At 44.0% G+C, this 9014-nt stretch overlaps 1 non-coding gene across 1 annotated transcript; it reads right to left on the bottom strand.

Moving 5' to 3' along the window:
* Positions 1–6789: 6789 nt before the first annotated feature.
* LOC118518976 (U2 spliceosomal RNA) lies at positions 6790–6984 on the bottom strand. The gene has a single exon (XR_004908937.1). It is a non-coding gene; the product is annotated as a U2 spliceosomal RNA (small nuclear RNA).
* Positions 6985–9014: the final 2030 nt, after the last annotated feature.

The following is a 9014-nucleotide window of genomic DNA, read 5'->3' as shown; positions in this document are numbered from 1 at the left end:
GATTAACTTAACCAGAGAGGGGAATTTGTCAGTGGAATGTTGAATGTCCAGAGGGACATGGTCAGTCTCTTCTGGTTTCAGAACAGTGAGGTAATGAGGGCATCACGTTTGCTCTCTTCCTTTTGGTGGGATGTTCTGCAACCTTGCTTTCTTCTTTAAAATGGATGTGTGTCCTGCTTGAGTCTCACACACTCTCCATTCCTGAAATCCTGAAAAGGCTCTCATATTCCCAGAGGATTCCACTCCTCGGTGCCTCTCCATGAAGGCACCTCATCTCAGTGACAATCTCGGGTGGGTTTGGAGAACATGGGAAAGGAAATAAGCTCTTCTCCAGAGATACCAGGAACTCCCATTTCTTCACCTCTTGTATCCAGGAGCCTCAGGAAAAAGAGACTCAGCACATTTTAAAAATGCTGATGAAAAGTGCTATTCCTTGACATCGCAGTGCACAGCCATACCATATGTGGAAAAGAAACACAATGATTTGTGTGCATCTCTTTGCTGAGTTCCCCACTTGAATTTTTAAAGCCCCTGCCTCTAGTCAAAGTAATTCAATATAAAGAAAAAAAAAATCACAAAAAACTTGGATGTCCCTGATGTCTTTCCTTCTAAAATGCACAAAATTATTTTAGGAATTGTTCCTATGGTGCCAGTATTATTTATCCCATTTTGCAAAGGAAAGAAACTGAGTCTGAAGGAACTCAAGCAACATGCCAAAAGTTATAAAATGTTAGTGGGCTGGAATTTTGGCCTTTTGGAAACAAGCATTTCTCACAAAAGACGTCACAATCTTATCCACGGGATTATAGAACTAGGCTATCCAGATGGTGTTTCAGGAAGAAATCCAGAGCATTTACAAATGGGTTATTTGTTTTTCTTTACAGCTACTTCCATGCAAAGTATGCATCCATTTTAGAGAAGAGAGAAATGAAATTGATCCAAATGTTTTGTAGTAAGTCTGTCTGAGGTGTAGTGGTGGTGGTGTTCGTTCTGTCCCAAGTTAAGGTCTGGAGGGGTCATGAAAGACTGAAGGTAAACCTGGCTGAAGTTGATATTTGAAAGTAAAATGAGAGAATGACTGAGAAGTATGATATGATGGACCCGCTCAACATGAAAGCAAAGGTGAGATTTAATGCCTCCTCCCAACCTCAGAAGATCAAGTTGGAGGGGAAAGTGTCTGGGGGGAGGAGTCCAAAGCCCAAGAGGAAGGGTGGGGCCACAGCTTTCACCCCTGCAGGTAGAGAGAGGAGTGGGCCATTGTTCCAGGAACTTGTGGGCTCCCCAGGAGTGTTATCTACCTCAGTCAGGGAAAACAAAGGGACATCACCGGTAGGTTTCAGCAAGAAAAGTACAAAGACATGGTCTGGAGAATGCGTTTTACCTCGGTTTTCCTTACAGAGAGAGGCAGGGGCTTCACTTGGGTGTGGGGTGGGGGGGTATAGTGATTGAGAGAGGTTAAGCATTCCAGGTGACACTGCCCAGGCTCAAGGCACCCACCAGTTTTCATTCCACAGTATATGGGTAAAAGCCAGTCATACTATTGTATCTGTACCTAAATTTAAGATACTATATTATGATAAAGTTTTATATTATTTCTAACTCAGGACTTATAGGTTTCAACACATTTTGGGGCTGTCTGGCGATGAAAGATAAGACCTGCTACATAAGTGGTATTTATCTGGGGACTCAAATCCTGAAACAGGACCACTGCATGTAATGTAGCTCTACATGGAAACTTCTTTCCCCTGGTCTTTACCTAATAGACTCATCTTCTTCATTCTTGTCTCAGCTCAGTGTCACCTCCTCAGAGATGCCTTCCTTTACCCCTAGGTCTACATAAAGTCTTCATGTAAGGTCTCTCCAAGTGTTCTGTAATTTCCTTCAGAGACCTTATCACCTGAAAAAGTAGTTACAAACTGATAAGCTATTTAATCCCTTTTTCTGGTACTAGGTAGTAAGGTTCTTGAAGGCAAGGACCATGTCTGTAATGCGTGCTTGTAATGCTTCCACTGTCGAGCAATATTTGCTGAATGAAGGAATGAACGGTCGTGTCAGGAAATCTGAGATTTAGTCTGGATTCTGCCACTGTCTGCCTGAGTGGCTGTGGCCTTTCTTGGCTCAAGTGTCCTTATCTGTTAAATGATGCTGTCAGAATTGATATACTAAGGACCCTTGTAACAACACTCTCTATAATCCATTGTAACACCCCCTGTGGTTGGGTCCTTCTTGGGCAGCTCCTTCAGCTCTTTCATTCACCCCCAAATAATCTCAACTCCCCAACATATTAATGACAAGGAGTATTTTCCTGTTGATTCTACAGCTCTCTTGGAAGATACTACAGCTCACAACTCTTACCGCTGTACTCCCCAAGTTCCTATTTGACATTTCTTCTTGATTCGATTTTCAACTCTCCTGCTGTTTCTCCATTCCTGGGCTTCTCTCCACTCTCTGAAGCCTCCCAAAGTTCTCTCTTTTACTTAGAGCAGTTGCACACTTGCCTACGCACCCTTCTCACTCAGCTGCCTCAGGGCACATGGTTGTTGCTCCTCAGATGTCTAGCAAACTGGCTGCATCTCAACTTCACTGTGTGTTTCCTTTTTTTTTTAAATTTTATTTATTAGAGAGACAGTGAGAGAGAGAGAGAGAGCAAGCATGAGTGAGGGGAGGGAGAGGGAGAAGAAGAATCCCTGCTGAGCAGGGAGCAGGACCCTGGGATCATGGCCTGAGCTGAAGGTAGACGCTTAACTGACTGAGCCACCCAGGTGCCCCATCACTGTGTGTCTGTGTGTTTCTTTCCAACTCCACATTCAGTGACGTTGTGTTGGTAGCTTAAGTCAGCCACGGTGGGAGGACTTACTACAGAAATTGGCAAATGCTATAAATCAGGGATTTTCTCTCTTGGAGAACTCGTTGTTACATAGTACTGGCACACCACTCTCTGAGCTCCTCCAGCCAGGTTATCACCTAGTTTAGGAAGTTGGTTGAACCCAAAGACCCTTCATCATTACACTTATATATAGTTTTTAATTCCTCATGGTCTAGGCAGAGTAGTAGGAGCTGAGAAAGGTTCATATAAAATGTTAGCTGTATTAGTCAGGGTCCCTCCAGAAAAACATAACCTATGCCAGATAGGTTAAGAGAGGAACCTTAATATGGGAAACTAGCTACATATTAGGGTTAATAGAACTAAAAGGGCACATGGGTGAAGCAAGCCCTAGATTAGCAGGATGCCACTATTACCTCTAGGGCTGGAGTGATGGGGAGGGGAGGTGGTGTTACCAGAGTTTAGAAGCTAGAATTGTAGAGGGAGAGCGTTACTGGTGGAAGTGGGACCCCAAAGGAGACTAAGCTGCTGTTGGGATGTCTCCTAAAATATGGAATGAGGGGAGTACCTGGGCTTTTTCCTTCCCCCAGGAAGGAAATTGGTCAACCTTAATTAGAAGCCAGTTGGAATGAAGTTTGGGAAATGTAGCAAACAGGGGTCAGCCCCCTATAATGCAGAACAGGACAGAGCAGACCTGGCAATGAATCTGATGATAAACAGGAAAATCATCATCCTAATAACTCATCATACTCTGGATAATAATATCCCTAAAGGGACATCTAGTACCTTCAAGGTTACAGCCAGTCACATGGCTTTCCTAGAGTCCCAAAGTCAAGACTCACTCTATGAACCCAAATAATTCCCTTGAGTCTGGCTCCCAAAACCATTCTACAGTGAAGATAGATTAAGATCCAAAAACTCATTGTAAGATACTGACAATCCTAATATAGCTTCATGATTGCAAGAACTAGGGACAATCACATTTGTGGAAAGACAGAAGTTTTCCCATCTTTTATTAGTGGAGCTGAAATAGTAATGACTAGAGACATTCTTCTACCCCCATCTTCCTTTTCTTTATTTGTTTCTTATTTTCTAAGAATCCAGGCGCTGTACCAGATACTGAGGTTACAAAGGTGTTTTAGAACTTGTCTTCAGAGAACTTACAGCATGGATGGGAAGCAGATAATCACAGGCAGTGGCCAAAGGGCCTGGGCAACGCTGGATTCATGGACTAATCCTAAAGAAATAAAAACTTCTGCTTCTTGGTCTGCTTTCACCTGGGCTGACAACAGGGGCAGATCATGGGTCGCTGGGGTTCTTCTTAGCAGCTTCAGTGGCTCCCTGGTGCTTGGACACTTTGGAGTTAATCCCTTTCTTCTTCATGTGAGGCTCATCTTCCCCTGAGGATATTTCTACATTTGCCTTTTAGTAAATACTCATGCTTTTCCACTTGGCTCTCTGCTCATCTTCCCATAGGGGGATAGTGTCAGCTTCTTGTCTCTTGTATTGCCAGTGACTATAACTCTAGTGTGCTATCAGCTCAGTAAATGTCAGATTTCTTCCCTGCCTGCAAGATGAGTTTTACTTTTGGGCCTAGATGGGGCTGGGCCCAGTGATGTGTTGAACTGTGTCTGTGTTGTGGCATGTTCCTGCCAACACGCTCCCAGAATTGGGGCCCCTTGTCATCTCTGTCATTCCAGCTTATCAAGGGATGCCAGAGTTAGTCAGTGCTTCCCACTCAGCTTGGACCTCTAGTCTGTGCCCTCCTAGAAGGTCAGACACAGAGAACAAGAAATGCGGAGGGTAAATGTGAGACTGTGAAAATGAGAGAATAGGGATAGAAAGAGAGAGAGAGAGAGAGGCTCTTTTCTGCTGCCATGGTGGCAATGGCACATACTGGAGAGAGGAGGGATATATAAAGAGGATTCAGAGGAAGTTCTCTGTGTGTTCTGAATTTCCAGTGGGAAAACACCTGTGCAGTTTCTTTAGAGAAACTCAAAGAACGGGGTGCCTGGGTGGCTCTGTCAGTTAAATGTCTGCTTTCAACTCAGGTCATGATCTCAGGGTCCTGGGATTGAGCCCTGTGTCGGTTGTCCTTCTGCCCCTCCCCCTGCTCATGCTCGCTCTCTCTTTCAAATAAATAAATAAAATCTTAAAAAAAAAAAAAAAACAGACTCAAAGAACAACATGTATAATTCAGTTTTGTGATTTGGGGTACTTTCACTTTTGGAGGTGGGATTCCAAGAAACTTAGCTATATTCAGGATACATTCCAAGGTTGTTGAATTACCTGATGTTCAAATTACGAGCAGCTCTGAGCCCCTGCAGAAGCAAAGTGCATGTGGTGATGGACAGAGCCCTGGATGCAGTGCAGGAAGATGTGTTGGCTCCTTCCTTCCCACGTGTTTGTGCTCAAGCAAGACACTCATCATCTTCTCATCAGTGTCCTCATCTGCATGAGGCTATGATGAGTATCCTGGCCAATTTACTCAGGTCTGTTGGGAGGCTTGGCCAAGGTCGAAGCACTTTATAAATTGGAATGTATTACAGCCATGCAAGGGGATATTATTTAAATGACATTTCCTGGTAGGGTGCAGCTGCCTTCCACAAAGTGAGGATCAGCTTACTAAAGCCATCCTAGTAGATGAAATGGTCCCTACTCCCATCTTCTATTTTTCTTTTTACTACATTAGGAACACAACCCTCAGGGCTTATAGGTGATAATTGCTAAACAGTGCATCTAACTTAGAAATGCCTACAAAAATTCCACTCAACTTGGTTTAAATTTTCTGCATTGTGGAGGAGGAAGCCATAAATGTTTCTCCAGAAGGAAGTGTGTGACCCAGGCCTGGTAGGTTAGAGCTTCGAAGGGTTGGAGGCTCTAGCAGCCGAAGTGCATCACAAGTGAGTTTCTCAAGTTTTCAAGGGCATATTCTGTAGTCCACTCACTGAGCATTTGTGTGTACATGTGTCTTTGTGCATGCTAGTGCATTTATTAGAGGATGTGGTGGTGGCTTAGAGCAGGTAGGTTTTCAGTGCCAACAAACTGCTTGCTTTTCACAAAGAGTAGAGTTTTCCTTGGCTCCACTGCCAGCTGCTTTATCTGTTTTCATTTTAAAGATGTGTTTCCAAAGCACCATTTCCTGAAATCTTTTGGCTGCAGGCAGGTATGAGATTCCCAGTTGCAAACCCAGGGAGAAGGTGAGCTGCCAGGGAGAAGTTTACAATAGGGTGGGTCGTCCAGAGAAGCGCCAACTGAGGTCTTGCCAGGAAGTGGAAAGGGAGCCAGAAACAAGGACCCTCCATGGGAAAAGTTCTCCCTCCAGTTCTGACTGGAAAGTCTTGTCTAAGTATTTTAGTTTGAATAATCAGACTGAGTTCTTGTAATTGAGGAGGGGATATCAAGCTTCAAGTTTAACAGAGTAAGATGAGTTGAAGTGAGTCATTTCCCATGAAGCCTTTCTGCTAACCCCCTTTATAACATCTCCCTATGTTTAGCCTCCACCCTGTCTAATCTTGATCACATCTTTATGTGCTTACTGCCTCTTGGGTAAATATCTCACCTACCCAACCAGGATTTGAGCTCTGAGCTCATGTCACATTTACTTATAAACTCTTCAGTGTCTGACACAGTGCCTAGAATGCTGTTGGTGCTTAATAAATGTTGGTCATGTAAATGGTAAATGATGCAAACCTAGAGCTTTTAATGGGTTTTGATGAAAGACTCATTTATTTCACATACATTTATGGAGCACCTAAATACACCAGTCCCTGTTGCTGGCAGTGGGAAGAGGCTGGGAACAAAGTACCCATGAAGATAAAAGGAATGACCTGAAAGATAACTTCCTTTCTCCCTACTTTTGTATATCCCTGATTGTTGAGAAACTTTTGGCTATGCCCCGGTCCTCATCTTGTCATTCCCATATTCCTGGCCCCTTGTCCCTGTCCAGGGCCTGTCTTAGGCTCTGGGACTTATTTTGTTGGTCCTCAATAGGTCTTTAAATAGCCCTGGGCTAGTTAGTAAACAAAGTATCTCTCTCAGCTCTCCTATCTGACTTAAAACACTCAAAAATAGGATTTTTTGAAAAACCAATTCCCTAGCTATATAGCTGATAAGAACAGATGCTACACTTGATCTTAGCCAAAAGACCAAGAAGCAATCTCAGTTCCCTAGCTATCAAAGCTCACACGCTTGCATTGTGGCTAGTTCTGGAGACCAAATCTCTATGTTTCTCTCTGACTCAGATGAAATTTAGATGAAAATGGAAAGCTACCTTAAAGGACAATAGAAGTTGCTGAAGAACCCTAGGTGGACATATGTGGAGAGGGGAGGAGCAGAGGTAGGATCATTCTATATGGAAGAGCATTGGAGAGTCTCATGGTTTCATGGGAGGATCCTTTGCTTCTCCCACAATGGCTGGTATTCTTCAGATTTCATCATGAAAGAGTCCTGAAGAACACGGGCTTGGCAGATGGCAGTTCAAACTTTGTTTTATTTGCAGAAATGGGAGGAACTGGCACAGAGAAGGGAGTTATATTATTTTTCCCCTGTGTGACCCCACAGGACTGAGCTGGGTTCTCTGGGTCCCAGTTACAGAAAGGGAACTTCTTCCTTAGCTCAAAGGAAGCCCTTTTTGTTGTCTAACAATGAAGTACACACAGAATTGATGAGCTCCTTGCTATTGGAAATTCTCAAGGAGAGGGTAGATGGAATGTTGGTGGGGTTTTGAGATGGCTTTTACCTCAAATGACCTCTTAGAATTGAAATAAACCATGGTTCATGCATTCCTCTGTCTGACAATGGTTCTGGTCATTGGGTCCCAGGGTAGCTGTTCATGCTAACGTTCTCAAAATGTCAGAGCTGCTGCACCGCTCCTTTCTGACTTCTGTCTGTTAGGTCTGAAATTGCTAAGCATAGCCTAATGGAGGGCAAGTTGGCTCAACCTCTCCACCAAAGGACCAATGATGGCAGCTCCTGGAAGTTGCATGAGAGGCAATTTGAGACATCAGGAGAACCTGTGGTCATGTAGCCAAGTTTTGCAGGACTGGCAACCTGCTAGATACATACCTGCCATTCCTGGTCATCTCTGTTCTTCCTCTCCCCCTCCACCCCTCCCCCCACATATTCTAAACAGAACCTTTTGGCTCAAATCTTTCCTCTTGCTATAGTTCCCATCAGTCCTTTTCTTCTTATTTACCTTCGAATGGTTCTGAACTATGGCTCCTTCCCTCTTCTATGAAATAGGCTTTTCTAGGACCATGTTATTCATAAAAACAGAGCACTGGGGCATGAGGGTTGAGCTAAAGGTGCCAGGAAGTCTGCTCTTCCCCTTCCCTTCTGCTATCAGCTGGACTGATGCTGAAATCCTGTGGGACCTTGTTAAAATGTAAAGACCATCCCACCCCCACCCAGGAATCAGTCACCCAAATAACAGCTAGACTCCAACTATGTAATGCAGACTGTTTGTTCTCATTCTTTTCCTCTGAGAGTATGGGGCCCTGGGTGTGGAAGCCAAGAAGAAAGAGAGAGCTATCAGGGTCTTACCGTAGAGTAGGGGAAGGAGTCATGAGGCCTGGGAGCTTCCAGACCTGTAAACTGTCTCATTTGGAAGGGGTCTAGTCTGACTTCCTCTTTGTGCAGATGGGGAAAACAAGGACCGTGGAGGAAAACAGATTTGACCAATGTCACGGGTGACAAAAGCACACACTCATCTTTGCCCAATTTGCCTTTAAGAGTCCTTGAAGGTTTATGTCTGTGGGCTTTTCCAGGGTGAAAGTGAGGTTTTTCAAGTTGGACAGTTTGGGTACATGATGGTTACTGCAGTATTGCAGAACAACAGAAAACATCATAGGGCTATATCTCGACTTGAAGCTGTGTCAAGGCTAATCAATTCTCCTTCCCTGGTTCATCTGTGTTGGAAAAAAATGAATAGTAATTTCCTCTTTCATAGAAAGTGTAGGAAACACAAAAGAATGCCCTTGGGTTTCTAGCTCTGGATGGCAGATCTTATATTACACATCCTCTCTGGCCCTTATCTTTAACATTTTTGCCTATGGAATTCCTAGCACCAAGTAGGTATTCCCCACATGCTTTCAAAGTAGACTAAAATTCCACCTTTTCCACTTGTGGGAAGCTGTGGGGTGGGGAGAAGAGGTAGATTGAGAACCTAAAGACATTGCCTACTATTCCA

This window comes from Halichoerus grypus, chromosome 4 (genome assembly GCF_964656455.1).
Source record: "Halichoerus grypus chromosome 4, mHalGry1.hap1.1, whole genome shotgun sequence".
Classification (NCBI taxonomy): Eukaryota; Metazoa; Chordata; class Mammalia; order Carnivora; family Phocidae; genus Halichoerus; species Halichoerus grypus.
This window is presented reverse-complemented; position numbering and strand designations above follow the sequence as displayed.